Genomic DNA, 20,795 nt, shown 5'->3' with positions numbered 1-20,795 from the left:
CAGGTGATCAGACCTGTCGCTCACAGCTGGGTCATCTACGCACCTGTCGCTGATCTCGAAGCCGGTCCTGGCACACCCCGCTTTGCTGCAGGTCCGCAGGCCACGCCCCCACCCACCACAATAGAATAGAATAGAATGGACTTTATTGTCATTATATTTGCATATAACCAGATTAAGGACTCCAATTTAGTGTAGTGGAAACAAATATGGAATAAAAAGAAATCACAAAAGTAGTAATAAAGATAAAAAAGTAGGAATTTAAATAAACAGACTACTATCCAATAAAAACAATAAGCAATCCTGTACAGCAAGGGTGTCAAACTTTGGCCCTTGAGGTGATATCGAATTAACACTAAAGCTGGCCCGCCGATTACATATTGCGGCGGTGCCGCGGTAACACCGCATTCACCGCTAATTCTAATACTTGCCAACCCTCCCGGGAGTCTTCCAAACTTCGGCGCCTCTCCCGAAAATCGTCAGGTCTGCTTTTCAGCCAGTCCAACGAGTGCTGGCCCAGTCACATAACACGTGCGGTTTCTGCACGCACACACAATTGAATGCAACGCATACTTCATCAACAGCGATACAGGTTACACTGAGGGTAGCCGAATAAAAAAACTTTAACACTGTTAGAAATATACGCCACACTGTGAATCCACACCAAACAAGAATGACAAAAGACATTTCGGGAGAACATCCGCACCGTAACACAACATAAACACAACAGAACAAATACCCAGAACCCTTTGCAGCACTGACTCTTCCAGGACGCTACAAGGTGTGTGTGTGTGTGGGGGGTTTGGTGGTAGCGTTTTTTTTTTTTGTAACGTCCCGGAAGAGTTAGTGCTGCAAAGGATTCTGGGTATTTGTTCTGTTGTGTTTATGTTGTGTTACGGTGCGGATGTTCTCCCGAAATGTGTTTGTCATTCTTGTTTGGTGTGGGTTCACAGTGTGGCGTATATTTCTAACAGTGTTAAAGTTTTTTATACTGGCACCCTCAGTGTAACCTGTATCGCTGTTGATGAAGTATGCGTTGCATTCACTCGTGTGTGCGTACAGAAGCCCCACATATCTTGTGACTGGGTCTGAACGATGTTAAAATGGATGAAAAGCGGACGTGACGATAGCTCGTAGAGTACGTTAAAGGCAGTGCATTTAAGGCACGCCCCCAAGACTGTGGTCCGGGTGGACTACGAGATATAATGACTGATGAACACCTACTCTGTGGCCTAGTGGTTAGAGTGTCCGCCCTGAGATCGGTAGGTTGTGAGTTCAAACCCCGGCCGAGTCATACCAAAGACTATAACAATGGGACCCATTACCTCCCTGCTTGGCACTCAGCATCAAGGGTTGGAATTGGGGGTTAAATCACCAAAAATGATTCCCGGGCGCGGCACCGCTGCTGCCCACTGCTCCCCTCACCTCCCAGGGGGTGAACAAGGGGATGGGTCAAATGCAGAGGACAAATTTCACCACACCTAGTGTGTGTGTGACAATCATTGGGACTTTAACTTTGTTCGATAATGAAGGTTGCCTCAGCTCAAAGCCTGAGCCCCGACATTAATGAACTAGCATCCAAGAAAAGATGGCAGGAATCTGGCTTGGGCACATCAGATTAGATCCGTGTGTTGCAAACTGAGCAGTTTAAAGTCCTGAATGGTTGTTTTATTCATTGTTATTTTATTTTCAAATTTATTAGCCTGTGGAAAAAGTTAATGTTGATATTTACCTCAGAAGGCTGCAAATAGAAAAGAGGCATTCAATTTTTATTTAAATTGTATTTGATATGCCATTGGTATTTTTTAATTATTATTATTATTATTTGAAACCAGAGGTGGGTAGTAACGCGCTACATTTACTCCGTTACATCTACTTGAGTAACTTTTGGGATAAATTGTACTTCTAAGAGTAGTTTTAATGCAACATACTTTTACTTTTACTTGAGTATATTTATAGAGAAGAAACGCTACTTTTACTCCGCTACTTTTATCTACATTCAGCTCGCTACTCGCTACTAATTTTTATCGATCTGTTAATGCACGCTTTGTTTGTTTTGGTCTGTCAGACAGACCTTCATAGTCCCTGCGTTTCAACAAATACAGTCACTGGTGACGTTCACTCTGTTCCACCAATCAGATGCAGTCACTGGTGACGTTGGACCAATCAAACAGAGCCAGGCGGTCACATGACCTGACTTAAACAAGTTGAAAAACTTATTGGGGTGTTACCATTTAGTGGTCAATTGTACAGAATATATACTGTACTGTGCAATCTACTAATAAAAGTTTCAATCAATCAATCAAAAGTGTGAAGGAAAAAAGACCCTTTTTATTTCAACCGTACATCCCGTCAAAAGCCTAAAGACTGACTGCACAGTTCCTGTCTTCACAATAAAAGTGCCGCTCCATCGCGCCTGCGCTTTCAAAACAAGAGTCTCCGAAAGCCAGCGCAAACAAGCTAGCAAGCTACGGAGTTTGCCGCCAATGTATTTCTTGTAAAGTGTATAAAAACGAATATGGAAGCTGGACAAATAAGATGCCAAAAACCAACCACTTTCATGTGGTATTAGACAGAAAGGAGGAACTTTTTTTCTCCTCCATTTGAAAACGTGGACGCTATCAGCACTACTGTCTGATTACAATCAATGCAAGTCATCAGAATCAGGTAATACACCAACTTATATTCTTGTCTTCATGAAAGAAAGGAATCTATATGTGTTAAACATGCATGTATATTCATTAAAACACCTTTAACATGTAAACAAAAACGGCAAAATAAATAAATATAAATTATATACTGATATATATATATATATGTATATATATATAGATGTATATATATATATAAATGTGTGTGTGTATATATATATATATATATATATATATATATATATATATATATATGATATGTGTGTGTATGTTACTCATCAGTTACTCAGTACTTGAGTAGTTTTTTCACAACATACTTTTTACTTTTACTCAAGTAAATATTTGGGTGACTACTCCTTACTTTTACTTGAGTAATAAATCTCTAAAGTAACAGTACTCTTACTTGAGTACAATTTCTGGCTACTCTACCCACCTCTGTTTGAAACTCGATTTTGCATGTCACTATAAAGTTATATAAGCCTTGCTTGTTCAATATTCAATGTGGTGTACAATATACAAAATATTGTACAATATACCGAACAAAACAAGAGTACAAGAGTAATAAAGTAATAACAATCAGTGTTGGACGTATTGCACTCGAAGGGTAATGTTGCACAGTAGAGTATTAGGGTAGGATATTGTGATAATATGAGTTAATTAATTTACTTAGCTATTATGAAAGTTGTATGCTTTTTAATGTTGTGTGTGGCATACAGGAAATGCTCCTTTCTTGTCCGGGAGTTATTCATTTTTAACACCTTATTAAGCCCATTAACTATAATCATTTTACAGACGAAATAAATTTCACGCAGCCAATGTTTTCATATCCCTGGCTTCCCCACACGTCTGTCAAGAAGCGTAATGAGGTCATAATTAATACAGTCATATCATCAATAAACTCCTTTCGCAACACCTGTTTAATGTAGCTTGTGGGACTCGTTCAGCAGGCGGTTTGCTTCTTTTATTTATGTTTTCCCAGCTGCAGATATATTTATATATATATATAAATAAATGACAGAGCGACACTCTTTATGCAAATCTCATTTCACATGCATCTTATGCCCTGCCACGCTTGCTTGACAGCCCACAGCTCCGATTGCGGGGCAAATGACAGTGCAGAGGCTTAATATGAGCACATTTCTCTGTCATAATAATGTGATTGAGCACAGTTTATGCACAACACAAAAGGGCACATGACTAAGAGAGGGTTTCGGAGTCAAAGTGCAGACAATCAGAGGACCTTGTTTACTGCACTGGTCGGGCACACTCAGAATTCACATTTCAGCAGAAGTGGGTAGAGTAGCCAGAAATTGTACTCAAGTAAGAGTACTGTTACTTTAGAGATTTATTACTCAAGTAAAAGTAAGGAGTAGGTCACCCAAATATTTACTTGAGTAAAAGTAAAAAGTATGTTGTGGAAAAACTACTCAAGTACTGAGTAACTGACGAGTAACCTGTTCGTTTAATGATGACGGCAACAAATAATGCACAAAAACATAAAAATAGCAATGAGCAAATTCAGAGCCAGGAATATCTCTTAAGCAACTAAAACAATAATATATATTAAATAATAACAAATTAACATAAAAAAATATAAGGCAAATTGAGCCACAATAACTTAACAGCACCATAGGCTCAGTAGGCAGAGATTACAAAGGAAAATAACAAGTTAGCCTTTACGCAAAAACCATAAACTGATAGGTGTGGGCTGCACCTGGGAACACACTGTGCACTTCTGATTGGTGTTTGTATGCATGCGTGTGTGTGTGTGTGCGTGTCTGTCTTTGTTTGTCTGTCTATGACATACTTGCCAACCTTGAGACCTACGATTTCGGGAGGCGGGGGCGTGGTTGGGGCGTGGCTAAGAGGGGAGGAGTATATTTACAGCTAGAATTCACCAAGTCAAGTATTTCCTATATATATATATATATATATATATATATATATATATATATATATATAGGAAATACTTGACTTTCAGTGAATTCTAGCTATAAATATATATTTATTTTATTGTATATATATATATATATATATATATATAAGAAATACTTGAATTTCAGTGTTCATTTATTTACACATATACACACACATAACACTCATCTACTCATTGTTGAGTTAAGGGTTGAATTGTCCATCCTTTTTCTGTTCTCTGTCACTATTTTTCTAACCATGCTGAACACCCTCTCTGATGATGCATTGCTGTGTGGCACGCACAAAAGTGCTTTCATCAAATGCACTAGATGGCAGTATTGTCCTGTTTAAGAGTGTCACAACATTGCTGTTTACGGCAGACGTACTGCTTTACGGTAGACGAAAATGTGGCTGCTGCTGTTGTGTGTTGTTGCCGCACTGGGAGGACGTTAATGAAACTGCCTAACAATAAACCCACATAAGAAACCAAGAACTCGCCCTCCATCATTCTACAGTTATAACGTGATTGGGCAGGCACGCCGTTTATATTGTGGGAAAGCGGACTCAAGTCCGCATGGACCTGAGTCCGCCTGAATTTCGGGAGATTTTCGGGAGATAATTTGTCCCGGGAGGTTTTCGGGAGAGGCGCTGAATTTCGGGAGTCTCCCGGAAAATCCGGGAGGGTTGGCAAGTATGCTCTATGAGGCTGCAGTGCGTTAATAAATGTCCCCACACGATGTACATTTGACAGTGATTCATTGCAGGGAAGCTAACATCAGCCTACGGTGACAGCCAAAATATCTACTAACGTTACTTACCGCCATGTGCTTCCTCAAATTTGACGTTGAGTTCATGTAAGCTCAAGCTTGTTGTTGTTTTGCCGCTGAAACTTTATGTTTCACAGGCGGTCACATGCCTGGCTCTGTTTGATTGGTGAAACGGAGTCAAACGTCACCAGTGACTGCATTTGATTGGTGAAACGCGGGCATGCGATAGATCCTACTTTGAAGGTCTGTCTGACAAACCAAAACAAACAAAGCGTGCATTAACAGATGGATAAAAATCAGTAGCGAGTAGCGAGCTGAATGTAGATAAATGGAGCGGAGTAAAAGTAGCGTTTCTTCTCTATAAATATACTCAAGTAAAAGTATGTTGCATTAAAACTACTCTTAGAAGTACAATTTATCCCAAAAGTTACTCAAGTAGATGTAACGGAGTAAATGTAGCACCTCTGCATTTCAGAGGGTGTTGTTTTGCAAATAAACGGCCTTAAAGGGGAACATTATCACAATTTCAGAAGGGTTAAAACCGTTAAAAATCAGTTCCCAGTGACTTATTTTATTTTTCGAAGTTTTTTTTCAAAATTTTACCCATCACGCAATATCCCTAAAAAAAGCTTCAAAGTGCCTGATTTTAACCATCGTTATATACACCCGTCCATTTTCCTGAGACGTCACATAGTGATGCCAACACAAACAAACATGGCGGATAGAACAGCAAGCTATAGCGACATTAGCTCGGATTCAGACTCGGATTTCAGCGGCTTAAGCGATTCAACAGATTACGCATGTATTGAAACGGATGGTTGTAGTGTGGAGGCAGGTAGCGAAAACGAAATTGAAGAAGAAACTGAAGCTATTGAGCCATATCGGTTTGAACCGTATGCAAGCGAAACCGAGGAAAACGACACGACAGCCAGCGACACGGGAGAAAGCGAGGACGAATTCGGCGATCGCCTTCTAACCAACGATTGGTATGTGTTTGTTTGGCATTAAAGGAAACTAACAACTATGAACTAGGTTTACAGCATATGAAATACATTTGGCAACAACATGCACTTTGAGAGTGCAGACAGCCCAGTTTTCATCAATTAATATATTCTGTAGACATACCCTCATCCGCTCTCTTTTCCTGAAAGCTGATCTGTCCAGTTTTGGAGTTGATGTCAGCAGGCCAAGGAAGCTAGGGTCCATCTCTGTCGTAGCATAGCTTTCGTCGGTAAAGTGTGCGGAACAAACGTCCAATTTCTTGCCACTTTCGCATCTTTGGGCCACTGGTGCAACTTGAATCCGTCCCTGTTGGTGTTGTTACACCCTCCGACAACACACCGACGAGGCATGATGTCTCCAAGGTACGGAAAACAGTCGAAAAAACAGAAAATAACAGAGCTGATTTGACTCAGTGTTTGAGAAAATGGCGGATTGCTTCCCGATGTGACGTCACGTTGTTGTGACGTCATCGCTCCGAGAGCGAATAATAGAAAGGCGTTTAATTCGCCAAAATTCACCCATTTAGAGTTCGGAAATCGGTTAAAAAAATATATGGTCTTTTTTCTGCAACATCAAGGTATATCATACTTGCCAACCCTCCCGGATTTTCCGGGAGACTCCCGAAATTCAGCGCCTCTCCCGAAAACCTCCGAGGAAAAAATTTCCTCCCGAAATTCTCCCGAAATTCAGGTGGACTCACGTCCTCCACAATATAAAAAAGCGTACCTGCCCAATCACGTTATAACTATAGAATGATGGAGGGCGAGTTCTTGGTTTCTTATGTGGGTTTATTGTTAGGCAGTTTCATTAACGTCCTCCCAGCGTGGCAACAACACACAACAACAGCAGTCACTTTTTTGTATACCGTAAAGCAGTCCGTCTGCCGTAAACAACAATGTTGTGACACTCTTAAACAGGACAATACTGCCATCTAGTGCATTTGATGAGAGCACTTTTGTGCGTGCCACACAGCAATGCATCATCAGAGAGGGTGTTCAGCATGGTTAAAAAAATAGTGACAGAGAATAGAACAAGGATGGACAATTCAACCCTTAACTCAACAATGAGTAGATGAGTGTTATGTGTGTGTATATGTGTAAATAAATGAAAACTGAAATTCAAGTATTTATTATATATATATATATATATATATATATATATATATATATATATATATACATACCACACCATATATATATATATATATATATATATATACATACCACACCATATATATATATATATATATATATATATATATATATATATACACATACATACATACATACATACATACATACATACATACATATATATATATATATATATATATATATATATATATATATATATATATATATATATATATATATAGCTAGAATTCACTGAATGTCAAGTATTTCTTATATATATATATATATATATATATATATATATATATATATATATATATGAAATACTTGACTTGGTGAATTCTAGCTGTAAATATACTCCTCCCCTTTTAGCCACGCCCCCGACCACGCCCCGTCCTACCACGCCCACCCCCATCCCCCTCCCACCACCTCCCGAAATCGGAGGTCTCAAGGTTGGCAAGTATGAGGTATATATTGACGCTTACATAGGTCTGGTGATAATGTTCCCCTTTAAAGAATAAATATTAATGATATCAGTGCTGTTTTTTTTAAATTGCTTTTATTGAATGTCTGTAAAACAGTTGCCAAATGCTGGTGTAGGCGTGTGGTATAGACATCCTCCAGACAGAAATGTAGTCAGTGATGATAGCATGTAATTAAGCCTTCACACTAATTGTCATCATCGAATACCTCCTTTATTGTTTAGTAATAAGAGCAAGCATCCACCCTTCAATTAGATGCAGTTTGCATGGGAGTGTGTGTCGGGGAGGTGGAGAGCTTAGTGGCATTAACCGAAGAGACCGTACCGTATTTTTCGGACTATAAGTCGCAGTTTTTTTCATAGTTTGGTTCCAGTGCGATTTATATATGTCTTTTTTTAATTTTATTATGCATTTTCGGCAGGTGCGACTTATACTCCGGTGCTACTTATACTCCGAAAAATACGGTAGTTTAGTTGCTGTTCACAGCTGCAGTAACAGTAAATATTATTATTCAGCTGCTGCAGGGATGCAAAACCTTTTATTTTTCATAGTTTGGAATGAAGAATGTCGATATGCTTTCTTAAAAAGTGCATCTGGAGAGCTTGTGACAGATTTTGCATGGGATATAACACCTTTGTTGAGTTGAGTTGAGTTTGAGTTTATTTGGAACATGCATGCATACAACATGATGCATCACAATTTCCAGTTTCTCTATTCAACATGTTCGAAAAGCAGTAGGAAGAAGCAGAGCTTATTTAATCCTACCCCTTTTCCTTTACATAACAGTTGCTAAAACTTTTGCTCACTTCCTGTTCTCAATTAATTCACAATATACTCTATAAGTAATAACAAATATTTCATATGGTGAGATCAGTAAGATTATCTAGAAAATGAATAGATGGATGAAATAAATTCAGAATGTCTCATGACTTGGTCCTGGGTGTTTGCTTTTCCGGAATGCAACGGAAAGTTGGTTCGGGCGAGACGGGAATGTGAGTACATATTTATTTAATATTATCAAAAAAAGAACAAACTAAAGGCGCGCACAAGGCGGAAGTACAAACTTGACAAATGAAATAAATACTTGCACGTGGGCAGAAACTGTGAACAATGAAACAAAAACACTAACTGTGGCATTAATAAACAAAAAACTTACTTGGCTTGGACTAAAGTAGCAGCATGAACGATGGACGTGAAAACAAGTGTCAGGAATGTACAGAGCATAAATGTGGGAGGTCGCCAGAAAGACAAACTGAAAACAATGAACTTAAATACTACAGACATGATTAACGAAAACAGGTGCGTGACTCAAAACGTGAAACAGGTGCGTGACGTGACAGGTGAAAACTAATGGGTTGCTATGGTGACAAACAAGAGTGCACAATGAGTCCAAACGTGGAACAGGTGAAACTAATGGGTAACCATGGAAACAAGACAAGGGAGTGAAAAGCCAGTAACTAAAGAGTCCAATAACTAAACTAAACAAAACATGACTAAAACAAAACATGATTACACAGACATGACAGAATGTTTATCATATTTTGTAAACACTTTAAGTTTGAAGAGTTTCTCTGAAGTGGATCATATTAGTGCATTGTTTGATTGCTTTGCTTAATCCATTCCATCATTTAATTCCACATACTGATATACTGAAGGTCTTAAGTGTTGAAAAATGTTTTACATTAAATTTTTCTCTAAGATTATATTCCTCCTCTTTTGTTGAGAAGAATTGTTGTATATTCTTGGCTAGCAGGTTATAGTTTACTTTGTGTATCATTTTAGCTGTTTGCAAATTCACTATGTGGTGGAATTTCAACATTTTTGATTCGATAAATAAAGTGTTTGTACAAACCCCGTTTCCATATGAGTTGGGATATTGTGTTAGATGTAAATATAAACGCAATACAATGATTTGCAAATCATTTTCAACCCATATTCAGTTGAATATGCTACAAAGACAACATATTTGATGTTCAAACTGATAAAAAAAAATTTTTTTGCACATAATCATTAACTTTAGAATTTGATGCCAGCAACACGTGACAAAGAAGTTGGGAAAGGTGGCAATAAATACTGATAAAGTTGAGGAATGCTCATCAAACACTTATTTGGAACATCTCACAGGTGAACAGGCAAATTGGGAACAGGTGGGTGCCATGATTGGGTATAAAAGTAGATTCCATGAAATGCTCAGTCTTTCACAAACAAGGATGGGGCGAGGGTCACCACTTTTTCAAGAAATGCATGAGCAAATTGTTGAGCAGTTTAAGAAAAACCTTTCTCAAGCAGCTATTGCAAGGAATTTAGGGATTTCACCATCTACGGTCCGTAATATCATCAAAGGGTTCAGAGAATCTGGAGAAATCACTGCACGTAAGCAGCTAAGCCCGTGACCTTCGATCCCTCAGGCTGTACTGCATCAACAAGCGACATAAGTGTGTAAAGGATATCACCACATTGGCTCAGGAACACTTCAGAAACCCACTGTCAGTAACTACAGTTGGTCGCTACATCTGTAAGTGCAAGTTAAAACTCTCCTATGCAAGGCGAAAACTGTTTATCAACAACACCCAGAAACGCTGTCGGCTTCGCTGGGCCTGAGCTCATCTAAGATGGACTGATACAAAGTGGAAAAGTGTTCTGTGGTCTGACGAGTCCACATTTCAAATTGTTTTTGGAAACTGTGGACGTTGTCTCCTCCGGACCAAAGAGGAAAAGAACCATCCGAATTGTTATAGGTGCAAAGTTGAAAAGCCAGCATCTGTGATGGTATGGGGGTGTATTAGTGCCCAAGACATGGGTAACTTACACATCTGTGAAGGCACCATTAATGCTGAAAGGTACATACAGGTTTTGGAACAACATATGTTGCCATCCAAGCAACGTTACCATGGACGCCCCTGCTTATTTCAGCAAGACAATGCCAAGCCACGTGTTACATCAACGTGGCTTCATAGTAAAAGAGTGCGGGTACTAGACTGGCCTGCCTGTAGTCCAGACCTGTCTCCCATTGAAAATGTGTGGCGCATTATGAAGCCTAAAATAGCACAACGAAGACCCCCGGACTGTTGAACAACTTAAGCTGTACATCAAGCAAGAATGGGAAAGAATTCCACCTGAGAAGCTTCAAAAATGTGTCTCCTCAGTTCCCAAACGTTTACTGAGTGTTGTTAAAAGGAAAGGCCATGTAACACAGTGGTGAACATGCCCTTTCCCAACTACTTTGGCACGTGTTGAAGCCATGAAAGTCTAAGTTAAATATTATTTGCAAAAAAAAATAAAGTTTATGAGTTTGAACATCAAATATCTTGTCTTTGTAGTGCATTCAATTGAATATGGGTTGAAAAGGATTTGCAAATCATTGTATTCCGTTTATATTTACATCTAACACAATTTCCCAACTCTTATGGAAACGGGGTTTGTATATTCTCTATGTGGAGGGGGGCGTGGCCTGCGGAACGGGGTGTTGCCAGGACCGGCCTCGAAGACAGCGACAGGTGCGTAGATGGCCCAGGTGGCCCTTGTTATCTAATCACCGGTCGCCTTTATTAGCAGCAGCCGTGATGAGACGAGTAGTTGGAGTTGGAGGTGCTGCTGGGCAGACGCCGAAAAGACTTGTTGCTGGGAACGAAATAAAACAGTGTTATACCCTGAATTCCTGGCAGTGTGTGGTGGTCTGAAGAACCCACTAGAGGGCAACCTCTACACTCTATATCCAACATTATGTATTATTATAACTGATCTTTTTTGTAACACCGTTAGTGAATGAAGTGTACTTTTGTAGTTATTTCCCCATATTTCTACACAATAACTCAGATACGGTAACACTAGCGAGCAGTAGAGAATATGAAGCGATTTTTGGTCTAGGACATTATTGTTAAGTCGTACTAGTAATATTACAAATGACCGTATTTTCCGGACCATAGGGCGCACCGGATTATAAGGCGCATTAAAGGAGTCATATTATGATTTTTTTTCTAAATGGAAAACACTTCCTTGTGGTCTACATCAGTGGTCCCCAACCACCGGTCCGGGGACCAATATCGGTCCGTGATGTATTTGCTACGGGGCCGCACAGAAACATGAATTCATTTAAAAACTACTACTGTCCCACTAAACACATTAATAAGCTTGTTAATAGATGTATATGTGTCCGGATCATGTTTTGTTATGTTCTGTTAGTTTTGGACTCCTTTCGTTCCTGTTTTGGTTTCCATGGGGATAAATTGGGTTCACCTGCCACTGGTTAAAGTTAAAGTTAAAGTTAAAGTACCAATCAATGATTGTCACACATACACTAGATGTGGCGAAATTATTCTCTGCATTTGACCCATCACCCTTGATCACCCCCTGGGAGGTGAGGGGAGCAGTGAGCAGCAGCGGTGGCCGCGCCCGGGAATCATTTTTGGTAATTTAACCCCCAATTCCAACCCTTGATGCTGAGTGCCAAGCAGGGAGGTAATGGGTCCCATTTTTATAGTCTTTGGTATGACTCGGCCGGGGTTTGAACTCACAACCTACCGATCTCAGGGCGGACACTCTAACCACTAGGCCACTGAGTAGGTTAGTGGTCGGCACGCTCACCTGCTGTCGATCGCTAATCAGAGAGCTATTTATTCACCTTTCTCGCCACGCTCAGTCTGGCTTGAACAGTCACGTACGTTGGTATTTCTTGTTTCCTAGTCTATGATTCTATGATTCCGCCCGGTTGTAGCTGAGATAGGCTCCGCCACCCCACCCCCCCAACCCCCGTGACCCCGAAAGGGATAAGCGGTAGAAAATGGATGGATGGATGGATGTTTGGAGGAGAAAAGGTGAGGACTTCAATCCCAGGAAGACCCTACCGTCAAGGTGGTGGTAGTATTATGCTCTGGGCCTGTTTTGCTGCCAATGGAACTGGTGCTTTACAGAGAGTAAATGGGACAATGAAAAAGGAGGATTACCTCCAAATTCGTCAGGACAACCTAAAACAGGGGTGTCAAACTCAAATACAGAGTGGGTCAAAATTTAAAACTGAACAAAGCCGCGGGCCAAGGTTGACCAAATGAACCTTTTAATAGGGACCCAAACAAGTTTTGCATTGAATATTGAACAAGCAAGGCTTATATAACTTTATAGAGACATGCAAAATCGAGTTTCAAATAATAATAATAATAATAATTAAAAAATATCAATGGCATATCAAATACAATTTAAATAAAAATTGAATGCCTCTTTTCTATTTGCAGCCTTCTGAGGTAAATATCAACATTAACTTTTTCCACAGGCTAATAAATTTGAAAATAAAATAATGAATAAACCAACCATTCAGGACTTTAAACTGCTCAGTTTGCAACACACTGATCTAATCTGATGTGCCCAAGCCAGATACCTGCCATCTTTTCTTGGATGCTAGTTCATTAACGTCGGGGCTCAGGCTTTGAGCTGAGGCAACCTTCATTATCGAACGAAGGTGTTCATCAGTCATTATATCTCGTATTCCACAGTCTTGGGGGCGTGCACAGCTTTTAACGTCCTCTACGAGCTGACGTCACGTCCGCTTTTCATTCTTTCTAACAACGTGCCCGCCTAGTCACGAGATATGAGCGGCTTCTGTACGCACACTCACGTAAATGCAACAGCAATACAGTTTACACTGAGAGTGAACCTATAAGCAACTTTAACATTGTTAGAAATATACGCCACACTGTGAATCCACACCAAACAAGAATGACAAACACATTTTGGGAGAACATCCGCACAGTAACACAGCATAAACACAACAGAACAAATACCCAATAAAAGAACCAAACTTCATGAATGTTTTTTTTGTGACCGACAAGTATGTGCTCCAATCACTCTATCACAAAAAAAATAAGACTTGTACAAATGATTGGAAACTCAAGACAGCCATGACATGATGTTCTTTACAAGTGTATGTAAACTTTTGACCGCGACTGTAAATAAACTTTGATTGATTTCAGGAATTATTTCAGCCACCTTGCACAATAACAATAATCAGAGCAACTCAAACAAGACTGAACATACTCCACAGAATTGGAGAAATTGTAATAGTAGAGCAGTGCAGACCTGATGAATGAAGCACACATGTTCAGTGTGAGGGCAGGTCAATGCGGGGCCTGGAGAGGGACTAGGAATTGTTCCCAAGTACACCACGTCACAAATGACTCAAAGTTCATCCGAGTCAACCGAACACTTAGTGCCACTTTGACTGGCCTGTTCCTACGGACTGAGCCACATTTACTGCCATTACGTTTTCTGGGTGGGGCATGCTATAAAGCCTTTTAGAGGTCTGGCACCTCAACCCTCTGGCTTGCGAGCTAATTCCTAACAGATCTCGCGATTGATGTCTTTCCTGTTTTTCCTTTGCGAGTTAAAGACTACACAAGACTGGGATGCAATTAGGGACGATGTTCAAACCCGGTTCTCCCGGTTGTTCGATAAGAAAAGAACCGATTACATGGACTCAAATCTCTTTTTGAGAACCGGCTCCCATTATCGAGGCCACTATAGTAGAAGAAAAAGAGTTGGTTCTTTATTCGAATTCCTGGGAACGAATCCCGTCCCACAGGAAATGCCCTGTGGGACATCACAGGAAATGACGTAGCTCAGTCATTCGGCGGCAGATACAGAAAGCAGTAAAAATAATGGACCGGAAAAAACGCCTCAAGGCATGGCTTCATTTTACAAATAAATACGACGAGGAAACGGCAATATGCAATTATTGCCAGGCTTCGCTCTCATGTAAGGGGAGCGGTACAACAAACATGTTGAAACATGTTCAGGCCGCACATAACCTGAATGTTCGAGAACCGTGTCGTGTCTTCGACACGTGGAGAAGCAGCGACAGAGATGACGAAGCACGCCCCTCTTCCTCTGCTTCAACCTGCAGCCCCAGTGATAGTGATTTCCATATCATCTCACTTGTAGCCAACTCACCACCAGGTGATGATCGGTTGAAAGCTCCTCTCTTCACCCGAGTGCTTTTTGCAGATGATGTGGTCCTGATGGCTTCATCTGGCCAGGATCTTCAGGTCCCGCTGGATCGGTTCGCAGCCGAGTGTGAAGCGACTGGGATGAGAATCAGCACCTCAAAGTCCGAGTCCATGGTTCTCGCCAGGAAAAGGGTGGAATGCCATCTTCGGGTTGGGGAGGAGACCCTGCCCCAATTGGAGGAGTTCAAGTACCTCGGAGTCTTGTTCACGAGTGAGGGAAGAGTGGATCGTGAGATCGACAGGCGGATCGGTGCGGCATCTTCAGTAATGCGGACGCTGTATCGATCCGTTGTGGTGAAGAAGGAGCTGAACCGGAAGGCAAAGCTCTCAATTTACCGGTCGATCTACGTTCCCATCCTCACCTATGGTCATGAGCTTTGGGTTATGACCGAAAGGACAAGATCACGGGTACAAGCGGCCGAAATGAGTTTCCTCCGCCGGGTGGCAGGGCTCTCCCTTAGAGATAGGGTGAGAAGCTCTGTCATCCGGGGGGAGCTCAAAGTAAAGCCGCTGCTCCTCCACATCGAGAGGAGCCAGATGAGGTGGTTCGGGCATCTGGTCAGGATGCCACCCGATCGCCTCCCTCGGGAGGTGTTTAGGGCACGTCGGACCGGTAGGAGGCCACGAGGAAGACCCAGGACACGTTGGGAAGACTATGTCTCCCGGCTGGCCTGGGAACGCCTCGGGATCCCCCGGGAGGAGCTGGACGAAGTGGCTGGGGAGAGGGAAGTCTGGGCTTCCCTGCTTAGGCTGCTGCCCCCGCGACCCCGACCTCGGATAAGCGGAAGAAGATGGATGGATCTCACTTGTAGCCTTTAGGCTAAAATAAGGTTACCTCTTATGTCAACCAGGACTGCAGAATTGTTGATTGATGACTGTGGTGTTCTTAGTGTCATAGTGTGTGAAGTTAGTATGTTCCAATAGCAGCAGAAGTGCACTTTTTGGAGAACTGTTACGGCGCACGCGCAGTCTACTTCTCCCTCCTCTGCGAGAGCACTTGGAGGAGCCGTTGACAGCGCGCTCAGACACGCCCCTGCTCGCGTTGAGCGCAGCACGCCCACGCAGCTACAAGCCTACACACCTGGGACTGATGAGGGCGAGATGTATAAAGGACCAGTGAACCAAGGATCGACGCGGGAACTTAGTTTTCTCATGGTGTACCGTAAGCAACAAGCTTTATGCTCGATTCATGTTTCCTCTCTGTGCCTTGATTTGTCCCCTGTCTTCTCCCGTGTCCCCGCAGTACCCTCCGTCGCCTGGAAAGTGAGCTGTGCGTCTCACTTTCCCCTGGATCTCCCTCTGGACTCTGACTGCCTCCTTCGTTCCTCGACCTTTCTCTCGCCCCTGGATTCTGACGCCTTGCTCTCGCCCCGGATCATCTGCCTGCCCCCTGGACTTCCTCGTATCTCGTTCAACACGTTGGTAACACTCACTTCAGTTAAATTACACACATTACACAGTCTTACACTACACACTCTTGTATTCTAGTTCACACTCCATTTCCTTAGTTTAGTTGGATTGTTTGTTGTTATTATTATTATATATATTTATTATATATAATAAATATTGTACGTACGGCCCCCTGGTGTCTGTCGCCGTCACCTCCCCTTAGTCCAACCGTTACAACTGTATTATTTTCAGTTTTTGCCCAAGGGACTGCTTTTTTTTAACACTATATTATTATTTATACACCTATAGTGATCACAGAGACAGGTTGTTTTTGTGTTACTGTATATATTTGTTTTTCTGAAAAATCCCACTTAATATACTTTGGGGTAACAACAGTCAATATTTATTTATTTTGTATTTATTTTTTTAGGGGGGTAACAACAGTCAATATTTATTTATTTTTCTTATAAAATGAGCTTTTGTTAAACCAAATATTGTGGTTTTTTTCCATATACAACAACCTATCTGGATTCGATAAAGAGAATCGATAAGGAATCGTTTCGATAAGAGGATTCGATAATGGGCTCGAACTCGATAATTTCTTATCAAACATCATCCCTATATGCAAGACACAAAGGTATAATTTACAGGTTAATGTTTCAAATCCTCTTTTATTCCAAAGCTGTTGATTCTGTCTAATCATCAAAGTGTATCTAATTCGGTGTCGAGGGGGACGTGCCGACGAATATGCGCTTCAAAAAGTGCCCGAGTCTTGTGTCTGTGACGAGGCTGGCAGAGCGTCAACATCAAAGTGTAATCAGCCGTCACACATGCGCTTGTTGGACAGTTACCTCCACTCAGACAGGGCTGCTTGTCATTTCCACGGCACATTCGCGGTGGCACAATCAAAAGCCAGACACGTCCAAACGCTGCCAAGGATTTCTTTTTTTTCCTCACTCGTCATTTCATTTCTGCCTTTCCAACCTCTCTATCGCCCCAACTCCTGGAAAACAGTCAGGCAGATATGTTTGTGACGACTGAGTACGCCACTGGCCTTCAGACTTCCCCCCCTGATTCTTTGTCTCTCCTTCTCGGGAGTCGACTTCTGTGTTTTCCGGACCATAGGGCGCACCGGATTATAAGGCGCACTGCTGATGAGCGGGTCTAGTCAGGTCTTTTTTCATACAAAGGGTACACCGGATTATAGGGCGCATTAAAGGGGTCCTATATATATCCATCCATCCATCAATCAATCAATCAATCAATCTTTATTTATATAGCCCTAAATCACAAGTGTCTCAAAGGGCTGCACAAGCCACAACGACATCCTCGGTACAAAGCCCACATACGGGCAAGGAAAAACTCACCCCAGTGGGACGTAGATGTGAATGACTATGAGAAACCTTGGAGAGGACCTCATATGTGGGTAATCCCCCCCCTCTAGGGGAGACCGAAAGCAATGGATGTCGAGTGGGTCTGACATAATATTGTGAGAGTCCAGTCCATAGTGGATCCAACATAATAGTAAGAGTCCAGTCCATAGTGGGGCCAGCAGGACACCATCCCGAGCGGAGACGGGTCAGCAGCGTAGAGATGTTCCCAGCCGATGCACAGGCGAGCGGTCCACCCCGGGTCCCGACTCTGGACAGCCAGCACTTCATCCATGGCCACCGGACCTGTGCCCCCCCCCCCCCCCCCCCCCCCAAGGAAAAGGGGAGCAGAGGAGAAAAGAAAAGAAACGGCAGATCAACTGGTCTAACAGGGGGGCTATTTAAAGGCTAGAGTATACAAATGAGTTTTAAGATGGGACTTAAATGCTTCTACTGAGGTAACATCTCTAACTGTTACCGGGAGGGCATTCCATAGTACTGGAGCCCCAATAGAAAACGCTCTATAGCCCGCAGACTTTTTTTGGGCTCTGGGAATCACTAATAAGCCGGAGTTCTTTGAACGCAGATTTCTTGCCGGGACATATGGTACAATGCAATCGACAAGATAGGACGGAGCTAGACCGTGTAGTATTTTATACGTAAGTAGTAAAACCTTAAAGTCACATCTTAAGTGCACAGGAAGCCAGTGCAGGTGAGCCAGTATAGGCGTAATATGATCAAACTTTCTTGTTCTTGTCAAAAGTCTAGCAGAGAGTTGGGTCGAAGATAATACCCAGATTCTTTACTGATTCGCCTTGTGTAATTGTTTGGTTGTCAAATGTTAAGGTGGTATTATTAAATAAATGTCGGTGTTTGGCAGGACCGATAATCAGCATTTCCGTTTTCTTGGCGTTGAGTTGCAAGAAGTTAGCGGACATCCATTGTTTAATTTCATTAAGACACGCCTCCAGCTGACTACAATCCGGCGTGTTGGTCAGCTTTAGGGGCATGTAGAGTTGGGTGTCATCAGCATAACAATGAAAGCTAACACCGTATTTGCGTATGATGTCGCCTAGCGGCAGCATGTAAATACTAAAGAGTGCAGGGCCAAGAACCGAACCCTGAGGAACTCCGCACGTTACCTTAACATAGTCCGAGGTCACATTATTATGGGAGACGCATTGCATCCTGTCAGTAAGATAAGAGTTAAACCACGACAAAGCTAAGTCTGACATACCAATACGTGTTTTGATACGCTCTAATAAAATATTATGATCGACGGTATCGAAAGCAGCGCTAAGATCAAGAAGCAGCAACATAGATGACGCATCAGAATCCATTGTTAGCAGTAGATCATTAAGTCATTTTTGCGAGGGCTGTCTCCGTAGAGTGATTTGCCCTGAAACCGGATTGAAAAGGTTCACAGAGATTGTTAGACACTAAGTGTTCATTTAGCTGCTGTGCGACAATTTTTTCGAGGATTTTCGAAATAAAGGGAAGGTGGGACACCGGTCGGTAGTTTACCATGAGGTCAGGATCGAGGTTAGGTCTTCTTCCGCTTATCCAAGGTTGGGTCGCGGGGGCAGCAGCTTAAGCAGGGAAGCCCGGACTTCCCTCTCCCCAGCCACTTCGTCCAGCTCCTCCCGGGGGATCCCGAGGCGTTCCCAGGCCAGCCGGGAGACATAGTCTTCCCAGCGTGTCCTGGGTCTTCCCCGTGGCCTCCTACCGGTCGGACGTGCCCGAAACACCTTCCTAGGGAGGCGTTCGGGTGGCATCCTGACCAGATGCCAGAACCACCTCATCTGGCTCCTCTCGATGTGGAGGAGCAGCGGCTTTACTTTGAGCTCCTCCCGAATGACAGAGCTTCTCACCCTATCTCTAAGGGAGAGCCCCGCCACCCGGCGGAGGAAACTCATTTCGGCCGCTTGTATCCGTGATCTTGTCCTTTCGGTCATGACCCAAAGCTCATGACCATAGGTGAGGATGGGAACGTAGATCGACCGGTAAATCGAGAGCTTTGCCTTCCGGCTCAGCTCCTTCTTCACCACAACGGATCGATACAGCGTCCAATTACTGAAGACGCCGCAGCGATCCGCCTGTCGATCTCACGATCCACTCTTCCCCCACTCGTGAACAAGACTCCGAGGTACTTGAACTCCTTCACTTGGGGCAAGATCTCCTCCCCAACCCGGAGATGGCACTCCACCCTTTTCCGGGAGAGAACCATGGACTCGGACTTGGAGGTGCTGATTCCCATCCCAGTCGCTTCACACTCGGCTGCGAACCGATCCAGTGAGAGCTGAAGATCTTGGCCGGAGGAAGCCATCAGGACCACATCATCTGCAAATAGCAGAGACCTAATCCTGCAGCCACCAAACCAGATCCCCTCAACGCCCTGACTGCGCCTAGAAATTCTGTCCATAAAGGTTATGAACAGAATCGGTGACAAAGGGCAGCCTTGGCGGAGTCCAACCCTCACTGGAAACGTGTCCGACTTACTGCCGGCAATGCGGACCAAGCTCTGACACTGATCATACAGGGAGCGAACTGCCACAATAAGACAGTCCGTTACCCCATACTCTCTGAGCACTCCCCACAGGACTTCCCGGGGTACACGGTCGAATGCCTTCTCCAAGTCCACAAAGCACATGTAGACTGGTTGGGCAAACTCCCATGCACCCTCAAGGACCCTGCTGAGAGTATAGAGCTGGTCCACAGTTCCACGACCAGGACGAAAACCACACTGTTCCTCCTGAATCCGAGGTTCGACTATCTGGCGTAGCCTCCTCTCCAGTACACCTGAATAGACCTTACTGGGAAGGCTATATATATTATTTTATATATTATTATATATATATATTATTATATATATTATTTTTCTAAATGTAAAACCCTTCCTTGTGGTCTACATAACATGTAATGGTAGTTCTTTGGTCAAAATGTTGCATTGATGATGTTTTACAGACTTTCTTCAAGGATGCGCCGTTTTGTGGGCGGTCTTATTCATTTATTCAGACTTTACTTCAATCAATAACGGAGCAGCATCTCCTCATCCGTGGCTCACTAATGCAACAACAAGGCCGGAAATGTATCCC

The sequence above is a fragment of the Nerophis lumbriciformis genome, linkage group LG20 (assembly GCF_033978685.3).
Source record: "Nerophis lumbriciformis linkage group LG20, RoL_Nlum_v2.1, whole genome shotgun sequence".
NCBI lineage: Eukaryota > Metazoa > Chordata > Actinopteri > Syngnathiformes > Syngnathidae > Nerophis > Nerophis lumbriciformis.
The sequence above is the reverse complement of the archived record's forward strand: the minus strand, read 5'-3'. Positions refer to the sequence as shown.